This window comes from Crocodylus siamensis, chromosome 7, assembly GCF_052110815.1.
Source record: "Crocodylus siamensis isolate JL-2025a chromosome 7, ASM5211081v1, whole genome shotgun sequence".
Lineage (NCBI taxonomy): Eukaryota > Metazoa > Chordata > Crocodylia > Crocodylidae > Crocodylus > Crocodylus siamensis.
The window spans coordinates 41,731,332-41,751,821 of NC_143401.1; the positions used below are offsets into that span (position 1 = coordinate 41,731,332).

Below are 20,490 nucleotides of genomic sequence, written 5' to 3' on the forward strand. Positions count from 1 at the left end.
CTTCTCTGGGGCCAGCTCTTTCGGAGCTTCTCCCTTACAGTCTTCTTCCACCTGGGGCTCTCCCTGGACTTTTTCCCCCATAAAGTAACAGCCTGAGGCCCTCTGGGCACTTGTACATGTGACAAAAATTGCTCCCTACCCCCTTTTTTGAAGTTTAATTGGATCACATTTTACACATATGGGATTTTTTTTTGCTATTTAAATTAGTTTGTTATGTTGCAAACTAAATCACATCTCCATGTAGTGTATTTTGCAACATAGCTACTTGTAGCATTGCAGCCTTTAATCCGACACCTCACCCCCTAGCTGTGGGAGAGGCAGGCTGAAGGCAGAAGGGGCGAGGGGTCTAAGCCTTCTCTTTTCTGTGGAGCCTGCCCATGTCTCCCACAGCTGGGGCGGGGGGCAGTGAGCTGTTGGTAGGCCAAGTGGCCCCTGAGTTGTAGGGGGCCCCAGTCCTTCTCTCTCCAGTGGTGGCACCCCCCAGGGCTACCTGGGTGGGCTGTTAGCAGGTGGGTGCTGCCCTAGCTCGGAGGCACCCAATCCAATGTTTCCCCAAGCCTGCCTGGCCTTCCAGTGCCTCATGCACCATCCCTACCACCTTTTCTGGCTGCCAGCACACCAAGCTACCCTCCTGCCTTCCTGCACTGCCCCATGGGCAAGCCAGCCCATTCCCAGGTGGTAAGAAGGTGGTGGGGTACTACAGTGTATGGGGTACTGCTTCCTGGGCAGGTTCACCCCCCCACTGGCAGCTCACCCCCCAGCAACGGAAGAGGTGGGCAGGCTCTGGAAAAAAAATAAAGGATCAGCTCCCTTGTCACTCCTTGACCCAATCCTGCTTTTTGGGGAGGCTGCCTGCAGCTGGGAGGGGCAAGCTGTCAGTGGGCTAAGCACCCCCTGAGCTGCGGGAGGCTTCAGTCCTTCCCTTCATGGTGGTGGTGCCCCCAAGGGCCACCTGGGTGGGCTGCTAGTGGGTGGGGTCAGGGAACAGTTGGATCTGGCCAGGCACTGCCTCCAAGCTGGGGCAGCACCTGGCCCACTAGCCACCCATCTGGGAAGCCCCAGGGGGAGCTCCCACCATGGAGGGAAGGACCATGCCCCCCCACAGCTCAGGGGATACTCAACTGCCACCAGCTTGCCCACTGGCCATAGGAGAGGCGGTCAGGCTTTGCAAAGAAAAAGAAAAGGATTGTGGCCCTCATCATAACAGTGATGGAACCCTCTAAATTGAAACAGTGGGTTTTTCATTGTCACAATTAAAAATCTACCATTTCAATTTGGGGGACTAAACCCCCACTACGTGTACAAGAACCATCTGTTACAGACCCATATAAAGTATAATAGCATCAGTGCTAACCAGCAGCATAATCTGGCCTGGGAAGTGCTGCACAAAGATAGCCCTGGTAATCCAGGTACTAGACAGTATAGCTATCTCTCCATGGCACTGCATTATGCCATGGCCTTACTTTAGGGAATAATACTGTACTGACAAGATAAGGGACCAAACAGCCTGGTAGACATTAGTTATAAAATGTACTCCAAGCTAACACCAGGAGTATGGACTGCCACACCAGGAGGATGAGCTAGACCTGGAATTCTCCAGACAGCTCTCAGAGGCTGTATGGTCAGGAGATATGGTGGTTATGGGTGACTTAAACTACCCTGACATCTGCTGGGAGGAGGTCAGCCAAATCTAACCAGTCAAGTAGGTTCTTAACCTGCATACAGGACCTCCACTTAATGCAGGAGGTATACGATCCCACTAAGGGAAATGCCTTGCTGGACTTGGTATTAGCCACAGGGGATGACCTGGCGGGGAATCTGCAGGTACAAGGTAACTGTTACACCCCAACTCCATGAGGTGCCCAATGACTTGGGGGACTATGATCTAATTGCTTATGAGTCCTGCTACTCATTAGCCAGAGCAGATAGGGAGTAAATGCTGCTTGCACACATTGCTCACAACAGCTTTATTTAGAAAGGAGACAGCTTCAGACTAGCTCCCAAAAACCAACAAACCAGGGAGCCACACTGAACAATAGTTTTTTCCCACATTTATACACTTTGGGTTATGCTTATCACCATTCATTCTACCCTCGCTCCTTCTATGTTCCTCCCATTTCTCCTCCCATCTTAAGCTCTGCCTCTGTTTACCGTTTGCTTCATTATCATGGAACTGCCTATGCATTTCTTTCATTTACATGTTTTTTGCTATGAGTGTATGTCTAAGACCTTGACTTCTCTTTTTCAGTCAATGGGCAGACTTTGACCAAAACCTGGAAGCTTCTGGAGGCTTCTTCACCAAACACCATTCACCTTTTCTCATATGTTCATTTAGGATTCTGTAACCAATTACATGTTGTTTTCCACATTCCAGTCTGTTTTTCTGTTCTGGGTTGTACCATCTTCCACATTCCTAAAACATCACCTCATTCACAGCACGCAGACACACAGATTCACTTGCTGCTTTTTCCTCAGAAAATGGTTGACACAGTTAAGATGGTTACTTAGCTAAGCCAGCCATTTGCTTATGCTATCATTCTGCCTTGTGGTTAGCAGCTCTGCTAAGCTACAGATCATGTCTTTATTCAGCTGCAGATCCAATGCTCCCTAAGATGCAAATATTGTCACCCTAACAGTAACCTAGGGAATAGTGATCATCTATTAATTGAATTCGCTATCCGGTGAAGGGTGGGTAAACTAACCAACAGGGCTGAAATGCTAGACTTCAGAAAGGCTGCCTTCAGTGTGCTCAGGAGATTAGTTAGTGAGGCATTGGTGAAATGAGGGTCCAGGAAGGGTGGTCATTCCTCAAGGCAGCGATCCTATGGAGGAGAAGGAGACAATTCCATTATACATAAATGGGGTCAAAGAGGCCAAAACCCCATCTTGGCTGAACAGGGAAGTCCAGGAAAGCCTAAGGGCAAAGAAAGAGGTATACAGGCTGTGGAAACAGGGGGTAGCTACCAGGAAGAAGTATACCTCCCTGGATGCACTTGCAGGGAATCAGGAAGGCCAAAGCAGGATTAGAAATTAGGATGGTGACAAAAATTAAGGACAACAAAAAGTCCTTCAAGTATATAGGGATCAAAAGGAAGGCACAGGATAGCATAAGACCTCTACAGGACAAACTAGGGCAATTGGTGGCAGGGAGGGGGAACAAAGCTGAGCTCTTCAATGAGTTCTTTTCATTTGCATTCCTAGACACAGACCAAGACAAATCTCCCAATTGGATCATAGATAGACACAGGAGGGATACCAGCCCACCAACTGTTAGTGCAGACTTAGTGAAGGGGCACTTGGCGGGGCTGGATGTGTTCATATCAGGAGGCCCAGATGAACTTCATCCAAGGGTGTTGAAGATATTGGCTAGTGTCATAGCAGAGCCACTGGCATGGCTGTTCGAGCACGCATGGTGCTCCAGTCAGGTCCCAGAGGACTAGAAAAGGACCATCATGATCCCTATTTTCAAAAAGGGGAGGAGGGATGAACCAAGAAACTATGTTAGTCTCACCTCTGTCCTTGGGAAAACTCTGAAACAAATTGTTAAGGATCACATTTGCGGGAGCCCAGCAGGGGAAATAATGCTGAAGGGAAATCAGCACAGGTTCGTTGCAGATAGATCCTGCCTAACTTTGATTCTTTTTATGACCAGCTCACAAAATGCTTAGATGCAGGAGTCGAGGTAGATGTCATCTGCCTAGACTTTAAGAAGGCCTTCAATATGGTATTGCATTCTGGTCTCATAAATAAACTGACAGGTTGTGATGTAAATGATTACATGGCCAGGTGGGTGGCAAATTGGCTTAGGGGTCACGCCCAGAGAGTGACGTTGGATGGGTTGATATTGACCTGGAAAGATGTGGACAGTAGAGTCTTGCAAGGCTCAGTCCTTGGACTGGCTCTATTCAACGTCTTCGTCAGTGACTCGGATGAGGGCATAGAGAGCACTGTGTCCAAGTTTGCAGATGATACCAAATTATGGGGCAAAGTTAACACACCAGAGGGTAGGGAATGGATCCAGATGGATCCGGGCAGGTTGGAAAAATGGGCTGAATAAAATAGGATGCAGTTCAACAAAGACAAATGCAAAGTGCTGCACCTGGGCAAAAAGAACTAACACACTTACAGGCTGGGGGATGACCTTCTCAGCAGCACAGCAGAGGAGACGGATCTTGGAGTCATAGTTGACTTCAAGATGAACATGAGTTGTCAATGTGATGAACTGATCAACAAGGCTAACTGCATTTTATCATGCATTAGCTGATGCATGACTAACAGATCCAGGGAGGTGATGCTTCCCCTCTACGTGGCACTGGTCAGATTGCAGTTGGAGTACTGCATCCAGTTTTGGGCACCGCACTTCAAGAGGTATGTGGAGAATCTTGAGAGGGTCCAGAGGAAGGCCATTCGTATGGTCACAGGCCTGCAGGCAAGGCCCTATGCGGGGAGACTGAGGGACCTAGATCTCTTCAGCCTTCTCAAGAGAAGGCTGAGAAGTGATTTTCTGGCTGCTTATAAATTCATCAGGGGAGAGCAGCAGGGAATAAAAGATGCTCTGTTTACTAGGGCATCCCCTGGAGTAACTAGGAACAATGGCCACAAATTGATGGAAAGTAGATTTAGATTGGACATTAGAAAGAACTTCTTCACAGTAAGGGGTGCCATAATCTGGAATAGACTTCCAAGAGAGGTGGTGCTCTCCCCTACTTTGGGGGTCTTCAAGAGAAGACTGGACAAGCATCTAGTTGGGGTCATCTGACTCCACTGCTCTTTCTTGCCCAGGCAAGGGGATGGACTTGATGACCTAATGAGGTCCCTTCCAACCCTAATGTCTATGCATCTAAGGAAGGAATTCTGCATAGAAAGGAGAGAGGGACAGGGCTCTTAGTTGAAGAAGCTGGGAATTAGATGCATTGACCTAGCCATATCTTGACACTAAACTCAGAGTAGAGCAGAATTGGAATGCATGCCTGGCTGTTCATTATACTGGGTTTCAATGAACAGAAGACTTCAGTCTCTTGCCATCCAAAATATTTATGATCACTAAAAGTCATGGAATAGACCCTATGTAGATGTTCATGTGTAGGTACAGAGGTATTTTTCCAATATGCATTTAGGTTCAGTCTTGAATTAAAGGGAAATCAAGGTGCTTAAATGGATGCAATTAATTTTGAGTTATTTGATCTTTGGTTAAATTTTAAAATTAGAATCCATACAGTTTTAATTTAAAAAACAAAAAACAAATCCAGAAAATGTTTGGATCCTAAATTCAGTTTTCCTGCTTTGACAGCTATTGTGCCAATGATCATCCTAACTCTATTGAAAATAAATTCAGTTCTAAGGAATATCTGTAAGATAGTTCCACTTTCCCAGGGACTGGGAATCATGCGTGTAATTTTTCAAAGTAATGACAAGACTTGGATGGAGTGCATTGACTTAGAACAAAAACATCTTGTTAAAAAGCACTGTGTTTAGACAGCTGACAGCAAAAAGAGATTAAATTCCAGAATCAGCCTTTTATATGGCTTGATTGATGAGAAAACTATACTACAGAATTCATTGTTTAGCAACTGTCACTTGGACAGTGGCCCTAACAAAAACAATTATCTATTGGATGCAAGATTAAAACCTGAAAAACTTAGCTCAGTTAGTTCCAATAAAGATATTTCTATATTTTTCTGAATTTGTAAAAAGTTATGGAATGCTTAACTAGCAGCAACAAGATGGATTACCTACTGGACCAGTGGTAGGAGTATGTAAAATAGTCCTTGTGTTAACATACTATTACTATAGGCTCACTTTTGTAGGGTATTGCAGAAGTAATCTAGCTATCTGTATGCACCTCTGGGCTTACTTCAGTAAAAAAAAAAACCAGCGACCTCTCCAAATGCAGTCTTGCTTTAATTTAATGGACAACAAAATATCTCCATTTTGTTAGGTTATTTATATCCACTTAAAACCACCCATTTTTCCCTTTATTTCTATGACATTCTGGCATGATACCCTGGTGTAACTGAATGCACCATAAGGTTCTGCTGTGGATTACACTTAAGTAAATGTGAGAGTTAAATCTGAATAGCTGCAAAACAGGACTAATACATTCTCCATATTTTTTGGCTTGCATATGCCAACAGTTACAACTCAGAAGTGTTGGACATACTATTATTGTCCCCACTTTCCCCACCATGTGCAGAACTATCTTGCAGTAGCTAGCAAATGTTGACTTTTTAACAGCTTTCTTTGTAACTACAAGAAAATATCTTGGATGCAATCCCCCATCCAAGTGTACGTATTGAATAATAAACAGATGTTACAATGTGGTAAAATAAGCCATGTGTCTGCCAGACGTATTTTTTCCTTTGTCTCTTTAAAAAAAGATCTAACTTAGTGCTTCTGAAAATGAGACCATCCCTATTGGCTATAGATGAGTGTAATGTGAAAGAAGCACTGTGCCAGCTTCCTCTGATCAGTTTGCCAAGAAGTCCAGTTTTGATGTGCACTATTACTAAGATCACCTTTGCTTCGATTCTGTTGTTCTATTTGATTTTCATCCTTGTATTTCTCAATAAATTTTTCATTGTAGAATAATGGAAAATAGCTAATTTAACAGCTGGTAATTACAATAGCTGGCAGCAAATGACTTTCTCCTAGTGGGTAATACGATTGCTTCATATTTCAAACTTTGATAGTCCAAAATCTGTTTAATTTGTTGTAGTTCTAGCATTGCATTGTGTAACTTAGTTAGAAACTAAGCTTGCTTTTCTAATGCCAGAAAAGGACAAACAGAATTTAAATAGTGAGATCCAAACTGCTCCAGGTCCTTCATGTCATGAAACGTCTGAAATTGGGAGGGTGAATCAGAGAAGTAGCCCTAATATCATTTAATTTATCTTGGCGATTTTATATGGCAAATGGTTTTCATGAATCTCATAGGAAGACTCAGAGTGTATGCTTCCTAGGGCAGGGAGCATGGGCATGTACATGGATCCTGTACAGTTACTAACAGAATGCAACCCTGTCTTGGTTGAGTCCTGACTGCACCACCAAAGGCTGCCAAACTGTTCTCTTAGGCTAAGTACAGACAGTCAAAAAGCCTGAGGCTGAATAGATTCAGTCCTTGCAGGTTAGTTTAAACTTCACAGATTAAATTGAAACAGAAGTGAACAGACATCTACTGTTGACTCAAGAAATGGAGCCACATGCCTGCAGTGTCTTAAGCCAGAGGCTGGGGGGTACTAGAGCATGGCTCTCTGCCTGTGTGTTCACTTACTCTTCCTGCTGCCCCTGTGATTTGCAGTCCAGATTTAGATCAGCCAGACTCTGCAGGGTTGCTTATCACTCCCTTTTCCTGCTTCCAGGTGCCTCTGGGATTTGTAGTCCACAGTCACAGCCAGCAATAAGTTTGAGTGGGGGAAGGGGTGTTTAACCCCTCTCCCTAGCCCCAGATCCCAGCTGGGGTTTGCTGGGGGGGCAGTCCCACCCTGCCCCCCTGCAGACTGGGCTGCATCCCTAGCCAGGCTTGCCTCCACCTCCACCCCCTTGTCAGCCAGCCTTCACTGCTCCAGCTAGGGAGCAGAGGGGCAGGGCCAGCCCTGCTCTCTGGAGAGGACAGCCCAGCCCAGCCCAAGGCTGTGAAATGTTAGGATGTTGGAGGACTGATTTAACTTAAACCAAGAAGGGATCTGGGATAGAAGGTCCATAAACCAGTTTGACCCAAATCAGTTAAGTCTGATACTGCATACAACCAGGTTTATTTTAAATTAATTTCAGCCATTTTAAAACTGGCTTATGTGCCTTAAGCTTCTGTTTTGTTACAGGTTTAAACCAGTTTCTGATAATTTAAATCAGCTTATGTGTAACTTCTGTCCCCAGCCTTATGACATGAACAAGTGATAATGGGGGACCCAGCTCAGTTTAAGCTGCCTAAACCTAAACTGGGATAGCTGCATGTAAACATTCACTACTTAGGAGGAGGTACATAGGTAGTTGGAGGCTAGTCAGTCAGGGGTGGGGGTGCTGGTGGGATTTGGGGAGGAGGAGGGCCTGGAGAGTTCAAGGACAGGGCTGCCATATCCATGTGGGGCTGCCCAGTCAGGGGGTGGGCTGGTTATTGAGGGGAAACCTGGTTAGTGATGGTGGGATGAAGGGTATAAAAATATGAGGGCCCTGGGACTGTGGAGAGTAGCTGGACTTTCCCAGCCCCAGGACTGTGCTGGGGATGTATGGAAGCATTCAGATGAGGTTAACACATGCCAATCTAAAGCTAGCTCTTGTCTGATGAGAACTAACTTTAGACGGGGTGCACCATTTTTAGGGTGAGGTGACTAAAGCCCTGTGAATAATTGAACATCCACCCATTTCAATCATCCTAAACTCGGTTAGGGCAATCTAAATATAATACTTGAATGAACCCTTTAACACTTTCTCCCGTCCCACCCCACCCCGCCTTTTCTCTCCCCTCAATCCCCCTCCCCCCAAGTTCTAGAGAAGCAAGAGAAGGGTGGGTAATCTAGAGAATCAAAGAAAATGTTTCCAAGAGTCCAGATACAAAAGAATTTTCCTGACCTTGAGGTGAAACTGTCTGATGAGATGCAGTATACAAAATTCCTTATCTTTTCCCTTTTACTGTGGTACATAATCTGCAGACAGGGTAACGGGGTAAAAGAAGAAGTCAAGAGAATATCTTGTATATGTGCCTGCTATAATATGTGTGGATTTGGATGACCAAACATGATGTCAGTCTTCTGAGTGCTAAGCAACAGCAATGGATCAAAATGTATTACATAGTTTCAAAATAAGAAAACTATTCTTTTTTGTTTGTTTATTTTGTTAAATATGTGGTAAAAATGCATTGGCAGATAATAGAAGATTATTGGCTTCCCACAGCAGTACTGTGAACAGACATGGCCATTCCAGCTGACTCAGGGTACATTAAGCTGGATTGAATCAAGTGTTGTTCATGGTTTGGAACAGTAGCCAATTTTAGATGATCTCCAACTTCTTGTTAAAAGGGTGAGGGTGCTCTACATTATGATAAATATCATTAGTCTAGACAAGACGAAGTCTTCAAGTAAACTGAATTTTAACATCTTAAAATACCTCGTCAATTATCTTATCCTCTTTTTAAAAAGCCAGTTGGTCAAGTTAGAATATTTTTTTCTTTTTCAAATTATGGATATGCACACTGGTTTGGATAATAGAATAAGAATCTTCTCCCGTGGGGCAAACCTTCTTTGAAAACTCAAAGTAAACACTTTATATCTGGGAAAATTGTTTGTTTGAGGGTGGGGGAGGATGGTGGTTGTTGGAGGTTGTTTTTTCTGGTCTCCCAAAGTGGGACCTGCCATTTGAATAAAACCATTAATTGAAACACTCTTCAAACTTTGGGTTCTTCATGATAGAAATCAGGTCCCAGATCTGAATGTTTCTACCAGCTTCCCAATCCATATAAATGTTACAGGGGTGAAACCAATAGCTATTTTCCTGTCTTTGGGATTGTATTTAGAATTTGAGAGATAAGTCCTTCTCTAGGACTTCTAAACAAGATCATACAAGAAGTACCTATTTTGTGGGTTGGTTTCACCTTTGTCTCTTAGAATGGGTTGAAAGGTAGCATAAGAGAAAATCTAAAATGATACTTTGGGGTACTTTTCCCTTAGGAGCTGGAACAAACTGAGTTCAGAAAGAGAAAGAGAGACCCTCTAACTTGTGTGCAAAATGAAATAAAGATCTGAAATATTTAACTTCACCTTCTCTTTAACATTCTACCTACTCTGATCTTCCAGCTTCTAAATGTGCTCAAACATGGTGAAAGTAAGAAGGGAAGTTAGTCTATCTATATTTCTGACCTAGCCAGAGCAAGATGTAGAAAATCCTGTATTTGCAAGACCTCTTCCACCCACATACGTACACACTAAATATTGGGCATCTATCCTCAGATGTTGGATAGCTTTATTTTTAACACTGATTTCACCCTCTCTCTGGCCCCTCTTTGTTATCTGAACTCATTCTGATTTTGAACACTTAAAACAGTGCAACCGACCTATACAGGTGATTTGAATAATACAGTACTGGGCTAAGCCAGTCAGCATGTATTAAGAGTTTCTCTTAAAATCATCTCATTAGTAGCTTATAAGAAGATCAGATTCTTCTTTTTGCTTTTCTTCTTCTATCCAGAAGCAGCAGTTAGGTATCAATCAAAAGCCTAAAGAAAGGACTGTCCTGGAAGTGGAAATATGCTGTATTTGGATTCACATATTGGGAACAAAATGCAGATAAATGAAATAGTCTCTTGCCTTTTGGCTAGAGCAGGGAGTGGTGAACAAGCAGTGATGGAAGAGAGAGAGTTTCTTTACCTATTAAGAAGCCAAGACCAGGAAGTCATAAAGACAGTGGAGTAGAAGGAAAGAAAAGGAAAATATACTTTACATCTGCCATACTATCCAGCAGGCATGAGACGCTTCTGCACAGTAGCATCTGAAAAAAACATACAGCGATGGTACTGTGCAGTAACAATGGTAACACTAGTTACTGTGCAGTTGTTTAGTACTTGCTTATGCATAAATAACAACTGTGCAGTCTGCCACTTGTGTAGACTAGTGTGGCCAGTATTACCCAACTCTACTGCAGTCGGGCAATTGGGTATTGTTGTTCTTTGGTAAATTCTGTGACTAATTAAAATGTCTGTGGTACCACAAAGCAGAAAATATTTTAAAATGGATAGTCTTTGAACTTCCGGAATTATTTAAGTGAATAAAGGATTCTGATGTCTTGATTCATAGATTGTAGAGTTGGAAGGAACCACAGTGGATCATCATGTCCAAACCCTGCCCCTAGCAGGAAAGAGGACCAAGGTCAGATGACCCCAGCCAGGTGCCTATCAAGCCTCCTCTTGAAAACCTCCAAGTTAGGTAATAGTACTACCTGTCTTGGAAGCCCATTCCAGATTCTGGCCATGCTTAGTGTAAAAAATTTCTTCCTAATGTCTAACCTAAATCTCCACTAGTTTGCACCCATTATTCCTAGTTACTTGGGACTCTCTGGTAAATAGCGCATCACCAATTCCCTGTTGTCCTCCCTTGATAAACTTATAGGTGGCTACAATGTCTCCCCTCAGATGTCTCTTGTGAAGACTGAAAAGATCCAGATCTCTCAGCCTCCCCTCATAAGGTCTTTCATGGAGGCCACTAATCATCCAAATGGCCCTCCTCTGAACCCTATCCAGATTCTCCATGTCCCTTTTGAAGTGCGGTGCCCAAAACTGGACACAGTACTCCAACTGCAGCCTGACCAATGCCACATAGAGGGAGGAGCATCACCTCCTTTGATCTGTTGGTCATGCATCTGCTAATACACGACAAGGTGTGATTGGCCTTGTTGATGGCTTCATTACACTGCCAGCTCATGTTCATCTTGGAGTTCACTATGACTCCAAGTTCTCTCTCACCCTCTGAGCTGCTGACGAGGTCATCCCCCAACCTATAGATGTGCTAAGGATTCCTCCTTCCTAGGTGGAGTACCCTACATTTATCTTTGTTGAATTGCATCCTATTTTGTTCTGCCCATTGATCTGATCTGTCCAGGTCAGCCTGTATCAGCTCCCTGCCCTCGGGTGTGTTAACTTTGCCCCATAACTTGGTATCATCTGTGAACTTGGAGAGGGTGCTCTCCATACCCTCATCCAAATCACTGATAAAGATATTAAATAACACCGGTCCAAGGACCGAACCCTGTGGCACCCCACTGACTACTTCCTTCCAGGCCGAGAATGACCCATCCACCACCACTGTCTGGGTGCGGTCCTTAAGCCAACTGGCCACCCACCTTACTTTGTAAGCATTCACTCCACAGCCTGCTAGCTTCCCTGTGAGAATAGGATGCAAAACTGTGTTGAAGCCCTTCCTAAAATCCAGGGAGCTGACATCAGCCTCAGCTCCTGTGTCAAGGCAGTGTGTGACCTGGTCATAAAAGGCTATAAGGTTTGTTAGGCAGGATCTACCTGTGACAAACCCGTGCTGGTTTCCTTTTAGCATCATTTCCCCTGCTGGGTCTTCACAAATGCGCTCTTTGATGATTTTTTCCAGTATTTTCCCAAGGATAGAGATAAGACTGACTGGCCTAACGTTACCTGGCTTATCCTGTTGCCCTGAGGGGTCAGGCCAATGCTCAGGATCTCAATATTGTGTTGCTAGACAGAAGGGTGTGGTGTACAATTGCACATGCACACATAAAAATCCATTAAGCACACATTCACTAGGTGCATACACCCCTATTAGGCATACACACTCACACTACCAGCTCAGGCACATACACTATACATCCCAAATGTTAGACACAGATCACTAATTTGTATATCATGCACACAATGCCATATACACATATATACATATATATATATACATGAGCAAGCACGCACGTGCACGCACACACACACACACACATACATATACATATTATATATATACACACACACATATATATACACATATACATATATACACACACACACATACATATACATATACATACATATACATATATACATACATACATACTTACATACACTGCTCCTATATGGCATCTGAGAGCTCCCTGGAGAATATCTCGTCTAGCTTGTCATCCTGGTGACGAGGTCTGTAGTAGACCCCCACTACTAAGTCCTTTTCCCCGGTCCCCACTGGATCCTGACCCACAATGCCTTGGTATTCCCCTCCTCTACCCCTGCCTTGATGATGGAAGATGTGTACTGCCCCTTAACATAGAGAGCTACACCCCTGCTATTTTTCCCACTCTGTCATGCCTATATACTTCAATGCCTATGCCCAGTCATGGGTAGAATCCCACCATGTTTCAGTTAAGCCAACTAGGTCATGCTGTGTGCTAGCAAGTAAGAGTGTGAGCTCCTCCTGCTTATTGCCCATATTCCTGGCATTTGTGTAAAGACATTTTATCCCCCCAGTGGGTACTCTTGGTGCCCTGTTGCCTTGATGGTTTGTATTCCCCTTAGTGGTTACCTGGTTAGGTCTGGTGCCTTGTTTGTGGCTTTCCAGCCCTGGGTTCTCATCTACCACCAGTTCCCCATCCCCCATTGAACTTAGTTTAAAGCTCTTTGGAGGAGAACAGCCAACCTGTGGGAGAACAGATGCTTACCTCTAGGAGAGAGATGAAGCCTCTTCCCTGGAAGTGCTGTCATGGTTGTAGAATCCGAAGCCCTCCTGAAGACACCATCTCTGGAGCCGCCGGTTGACTACCCTGATGCAGGCATCCTGAACGTCTGTTCACTAAAGCACCCCAAGGGATGACAGGATCGAATGGTCACAAACTCCATTGCGACCAATTCAGGCTGGACATAAGGAAGAACTTCTTTACTGTCTGAGCCCCCAAGGTTTGGAATAGACTGCCACTGGAGGTGGTTCAAGCACCCACTTTGAACACCTTCAAGACACATTTGCATGTTTATCTTGCTGGGGTCCTATGATCCCTACTGACTTCCTGCCCATAGGGCAGGGGGCTGTACTCAATCCTCCAGGGTCCCTTCCAGCCCAAATGTCTATGAAATTTATGAAATCTATGAAATCCTGGCACCTCTGGCTGCTGCCTACTGGAAGGATGGAGAAGAATACCACCTGTGCCCCTGAGTTCCTGAGTCTGACCCCCAGCTCATGGAAGGGAATATTTTCGGTGATGTCACTGATCTTTGCTCCCCACATGCAGTAGACCTCTCTCACCATAGGATCTGGTCGGCAGAGCAATGAAAAAGCAGTCATTGAATACTGGAAATGCCAAAGCATTTCAGAGCTACATTCATGGAACACGTGTTTGTTCTAAGTCTATTTGCCCACTCTTCCCCTCTTGCATTACATTTTATTCCCTTTCTGCAGCCATCCCACAAAGCAAAATCTGTTTTACTCTTTTTGAGCAGAAAAGTGAATTGTGGGATTGAGCAATCCATTGCTGGATTGATCTGAACAAAGTCAGCCCACTGTCCTGACCTATAAAAAACCAGAAAAACCAAACCAAAGCAAACCAAAAAAGGCAGCTGTGCCAAAATTACTTGTGTGCTTCTGATGGAAGATGAATTAGGCTTTGCTGACAGAAACCAGTATAGATGCAATTTAGGTTGAGTAGGGAAGAATGTGTATAATTCAAACCCTGTGGTGCAACTTGGCAAGGTCTTTGGTTGCTATAAGACTGGGTAGTTGGGAAGGGAGCAATTGTAAACCCAAAATGAGATACTGACTGAGCAGGCAGATTTGCTAACTTCAGGGCTTGATGGAGAACATTCCGCACAGATGCTGTACATAACCTTTATCTTGAAGACTTTCAGTATGATAAACAAGATGTATACATGATCTCAAAATTGAACTTACGAGCTTATGCCACTTACCTCTTATTTGCATGGTTTGTTTCCATTTATTGTGCAAAGCTATTCATTGTTATTGGGAATAACCATTGTCAGTTGCTTCTGAGGAAGTGAATCTTTAACCTCAAACAGGCAGATGGAGGAGGCAGCAGCTCAAGTGTTTGGACAAAGGTGTGTCACTAGGAGATGTGTTTGAAAATGGGCCTCAGGTCCTGGCTGCAGCCCTATTGGCACAGAGGAAGAGAATGGTTATATTTGAGGAACCTGAAGTGACTGATACTTAGACAAAAATGCTATACTATGCCATGAGTGCTAATTGGGCATATAACTAACTGTAACTTTTGTAATTTACCCTCTGGCCACTAAGAGCTTTGTGATGGGCATGTCTGAAAAGTCTCTAGAAGAGCCAAAGAACTGCTGTTGGTGGAAGCTGAGATACCTGATGACCTCAGTCATGTTCTTCAGGATAAATGATGGTTGGGCAATGTAGCAGGGCACTGAGGTGCCTGCTTTTTTTAAAGTAGTAATGAAGAGGCACCGGTACAGGTTGCTATGGCAACCAGTGGGAGTCAGCTGACCGGAAAGGGCAGGGCTTGGCTCCTATATAACTCCCAGGCTGAGGCCAGGTAGGCAGTTCTCTGCCAGCAGCCATGGGGGAAGGAGCTCTCCCAAAGCAAGCAGAGGGGAGAGGCCACACTGCAGGTACAGCTCTGAGGCTGCAGGAAGCATAGAGCCCTCCTGATGCAGCAGGAATAATGTTATAGCTGAGCAGTGTGAATTTATGTTACAGCCCAGGGGCTTGTGTTTTGTTTCCTGTTGTATAAGAGACCGGTGATTTGGGAGAGGCTATTAGGGGTTGGAGGAGGCCTCATAGGGGATCCACAGTAGTGTGGGGACCCCAGCACCACAGAGAGCGCAGCATTTTGGGATGCACTGACCCCAGCCCCAGAGCAGGGGGCAGTGGGAAGGCCCAAGCAAAGAGGGCAGTGAGAGAAGCCCTGGAGGAGGGGGCAGTGAGAAGCCCTGAAGGAGGGGGCGCAAACTCTGGCACCAGCAAGGTGCGATCTTAAAAGCCAGGGAGCTCTGGTGTGCCTGTGGTGCAGCTTTATTTTAGTATTTTTTTTGTGGCCTGGGCCTCTGGACCAGGCTCCAGATTGCAGCAGGAAAAGGAGCCGCAGGCCTTAAGACAATGGAAAATGCTAGAGCCTTGGAGTCAAACCCTGTTTAGTGGGTTTAGACAGGGAGGCCTAGCTAGAGAAAATCAGGGGTCAGTCCCACATAGGGGAAAGGCCCCAACACTCCCAATACAATAGGCAGCCTCCTGCTCGCAAGAACATCATCCTAATTTCCACCAAGACATGGCAGGCGAGTATAGGGCGGGATGTAATAACCCCAAAGAAAGATCCAAGGGCGCCCCCGCTAGGTGCGGAGGACTAGGAAGATGACGCCAGGAAGCTGCAACCTGTTACAGGCAATGTAGAGAAGCTTGGACTGCTGTTGCCCACACTGTATCTGTTCCATAGATAAATGGAGCATCATTTTTCAGGCATGTCAGTTGAGCTGTTTTCCACAGCATTTCAGAAAAGTAGCATAAACATTTCTTGACTGATGTATAAAATGGAGCTAAAATTCTGCTTTTACAGAGGCAAATACAGTTTATGGCCACTTATCTGGGAACTTTCTGCTGCCATCTGTAGAATTTAGCAATTTCATTTCCCTCCTGCTCTAGCAGCTGTGAATCCCAGCAGCAGCGGAATTGTTGCCTGGATACTCACTCTTCTTTCTGCATAATGATGTAAGTGTGTGCTCAATTTTGGTAACTTGATCATCACGACTTTTGTGTAGATCTAAGACTCCTTAGCAAAGACAATTTCTTAAGTAACAAGATAAATGCTACAGATATACAAGAAGTGCTTACAATCTATTCAGGAGGAGTGGAGCTGTGCTGCAATGAACATTTGTTGATATAATAATTATGGCATGAAATAAGTTGCATGGAAACTAAGCTATTATAAATGCACAAGTACCAGACTGTCTCTGCTCCTCTTTTCCCCAGAGAGTAAAAACCACCTATGAACACTGAAGTTGCCATCACCTGACCTGTTCCCTTTGTGGGTAGCTGGGTAAATTTGTTGTTTTCGGAACTTTATTTTTTGCTGTATACCTTGTCAACATGTTTTTTTCATGCCTGCTAGTATCTTCTGGCATAGTTAAACTTATAATAACTATTAAACTTACAGTTATGATTCAATCATGGTATTTCTGTCTTGAACACTTAAACCCAAGAGTTCATGTCAGGGATTCTAGATTTGCAGATAATATGGCATTAATTAATAGATCTGTCTCCCTCCTATACTTCAGACTCTTAACAGTACTTGACCATCTACTTACCTTTTTGAAGACTTGCCAGAGGATTCTAAAAGGAGACATGGGTTAACATCTACCATGTCAATAAGTTCTGACCCTCTTGGAGGGTCTCCATGAATATTTCATAACCATAGTTCTGATATCTTTCCACCTCTTGAAGAAGAATAACTTCCACTTCGCTCAATGACTCTCATTTGGTGCTAAGCAGCTCTTCTTCATTTTGCTTCTGCTCTTTTGCTTCTCCACTAGCTTGACTTATCCAATTCTTTTCTCTTTTGTAGCTGTTCCTTAGAAAGTATATTAGGGACACTTGTGTATAGGTTGGCAAACTCCTTGGGGGAAGTTTAAGAGTGTTGGTAGAATGCTTGTTTTGTTTTTCACATTGAATAAGTCAACATGCTTCTATAGGAGTTCACAAAACTCTCATCGCATTGCTTTCTAAAACACCATTAGTATGCAAGTTAGAAAGAAGGTAAGTGGGTGGTGAATGTAGATAACTGCTGCTTTTGTTTACTGTGTAGTACACAAAAGGAAGAAAAACTGAAAGGAAGAAAGCCATTTACAGTCACGCTCAAGAATCTCAGGTGATGAAGGCCAGTCCATAACAGCAGACGCAGAACTCAAGAGTTTTGGCTCTTATACTAGTCTAATTTTAATTATCAGTCTTCATGTTCTGCTCTCTAATTCCATGTCACTTGCTCCTGTCAGTTGATTTCCAGGCTGTATAATAAGGATTGAAAACTGAAGCAGTTGCCAGCCTGGGATGTATGAAATGCTAGATCAGTACCAAAAATCAGTATGCACAATGGCAGCTCCATAAACATTATGTGAAGGTGATTGATAACTTTATTTGGAGCTTCTTAAGAGTAGCTTCAGGCTTCATTTTATTCAAAATGGAAGGAAAACAGTATCTTTGCAGCACTGTGTACTACATTTTATGGTCAGTGCTAGAAATTGAATTTTCAAAGGATATTTATTCAAGTGCTTTTGCTATTGATTATCCTCCAAACTAGTATTACAATTCTGTTCTAGGTTTATAGAGCTTGAGGGATATACATTTAAGCATGAACAACTCATGCCCCTGGCAGCTGGGGGAGGTATGGTGGGAGTGGGGGAGTGGTAAGCAGGGGAGCTCCTGCAGATGGCACCAGTGCTGTTGGTGGTAGGGTCAGGGGGTGGAAAGCGCTGACCAAAGGTCAGTGACCACCTGCAGCCACCCCTGACAGCAGCAGCCAGCAGGGAGCAGCAACTGCCCACAGGCACCACTGACCATGTTGGTGGCACCTTTTCATTTGAGGTGCACTGCCACACTCAGGGGGTGCATGTGCACCCCCTATGTGTCACCCCTGCATTTAAGAAAGACCCTGGCTAGGACTGTGTTTTGGTCTGGTCATGGTCTGAGTGTGATCTAATGTATATGCATTCTCATTTGTGAAGTAAGTAGGCTAAGATGAAGTGCCTTGCATTTGAAAGACAAGGTTCTTTGGGTGAATCTGATATCTTTTATTAGAACAACTTAAATAATTGGAAAAAAATAGTTAAGCAAGATTTTGGGTTTAAAAACCTTTCATCAGGCTGGAGACATTTCTGCAGTTGGTGTGTGCTCTTCCTGGATGAAATGACAAATAAAGAAGCCTTTACTTTTCATTCCATCCAAGAAGAGCACACACCAACTGCAGAAATGTCCTCAGACTGCCAAAGGGTTTTTAAACTCGAAAGCTTGCTTAAATATTTTTTCCAACTATTTAAGTTGGTCTAATGAAAGATATCAGATTCATCCAAAGAACTTTATCTGACTATATCCTTAGACCAACACAGCTTCAGCCTACACCCTGGTTGCATTTGAAAGCTTGTCTAACTTTATTTCAGTCATGCAGTTGGTCCAATAAAAGTAACACCCACAAAAATCCTTGCCTCTTGCCCAGATGTGCTTAATTTAGCTTAGAGACATTTAGAAGAAGATCCTACATATATATTCCAGGCTTCTTAAAGCCAGAGGAGGGACTAGAAAATATTCTGATGGCTGGTTAGCTTTTTGATACATCCACTTTTTTAAAAAGTATCTTTCTGACCCTGGAAGCAAATCTGTTAATAATTAGAGAATTGATAAGAATCTTTGTACTATATCAAGTCACTCAGTTGCCAGTATCTACATTGGCAGAGTGGTCCATAGGATAAAGATGTTTGATCTTCTGAGAAACTAAAATGCTTTTACTGTAAACTGGGTCAGAAAGAATAAACAAGAGGGCAATATGCTGTTTCAGTGCATTGCCATAAGGACTGGTTTTGTTTTTCTGTAAATTGTTACAGCTTGCAAATATAATGAATTACAGCTACCTAATTTGTAGAATTTCCACTTGTGGAGATCAGTATCTCCTTTTCTGTTTTCTGATCTTAGAACTTGAACTAGATGACTCTTGGTCTTTTACCATCCCACATATAGTTCTCTTATATATCAAGCAAATAGAAATATATGGAGGTCTTGAAGACCTGGGGATAGATGTTTACACATACCAAGTTGACTAACTTTTCTAGTTAGACTTTAAAAATGCACTCTTTTCATTTCAGTACTTGATCAGCAGGGTGTCATAATGCTTTTATTTGCTATTTTACCTTAGGGGAAATATTGGCCAAGTGTAACTATATTGGATTTAGTTGTGCTCACCTGGCTTAAAACAGGTTAGGTTTATATCCTATTGGAATCACATCTGACAGGTTCTATGCCACTGAAATAATACTATAGCCCCATCTTTGGGAACATAAGTGTGAGAAGCACTTGGTTTGCAGGTCACTAGTGGAGTTAGGTGGGTTTTTTTCAAAGGGAAAGGGGGGAGGTTAATAGAGTACATTATGCAGAATGAAGCTTGTTCCAAGTGCAAGGGATCTGATTCTGCACTGATTCTTTTTATAACTGCTGTGCACATTCTGACTTTGGCATTTTACACTTGCTCTGAACAGATGTAATAAATGAATATACAGTTCACAGTGATGAAGAATTAGGACCAAGTAGGATGATTATCAGAGGCAGTCTTCTACAGAAAATCGTTTATTTCTGACAGCCCCTGTCCACCCTCTAATCCTCTTGTAGCATACTTGGAAATGAGGGTGGTTAACAAGTTCTCATGGATAAACAGCTTTTCAGGGGAGTTAGCCAAAAATATTAACTTCTTTCTGTTGGGACAGCTGAATTACTTCATCCCCAGAATCATTCTTTTGTTCCATTACTTTCATATGGTACTGAACTTGCTGCCTCTGGTTCAAGGCTCTCTACTTGTTGGATTTTACAAGACATTTTGACACACATGCACAATTATTCCTTGCGACTGGAATACCAGGTTATAAGGTCTTCAGTACAAGTCACTAACACTGTTCAGTTTTGGACTGAACTTGTCACTAAGCCCATTTCTCTATGGGAACATTTATATCAGCTTTCATATTGGCCACTTGGACATTATTTCTATAATATGGTGGCTTTTTTTCAAAGCTCCTTGAGCAACTGGACAAAACATGGCTTTGACATAACGTAAGTGAAGGTGAGCCACTGTTGGAAGAAGTCAGCATATAAGTGAGTTCAGCATAGTTTTAACTGCATATTTTTATCTGACCTGTATAATGCTATGAATTTTGCTACTAAGCCAGACTCTTCTCAGTGATAGCAGATGACAGAACAAGGAGAAAAGGTCTTAAGTTGCAGCATGGGAAGTTTAGGCTGGATATTAGGAAAAACTGTCTCACTAGGAGGGTGGTGAAGCACTGGAACA

The 20,490-nt window shown here is 43.5% G+C and overlaps 1 long non-coding RNA gene across 1 annotated transcript; it reads right to left on the minus strand.

Annotated features, from left to right (window-relative positions):
• Nucleotides 1-1,963: 1,963 nt before the first annotated feature.
• LOC149859726 (uncharacterized) lies at nucleotides 1,964-16,075 on the minus strand. The gene is made up of 3 exons (XR_016443524.1): nucleotides 14,387-16,075; nucleotides 13,150-13,342; nucleotides 1,964-2,822 (listed from the first exon to the last, which is right to left on the minus strand). It is a non-coding gene; the product is annotated as an uncharacterized LOC149859726 (long non-coding RNA).
• Between the last annotated feature and the right edge of the window lie 4,415 nt (nucleotides 16,076-20,490).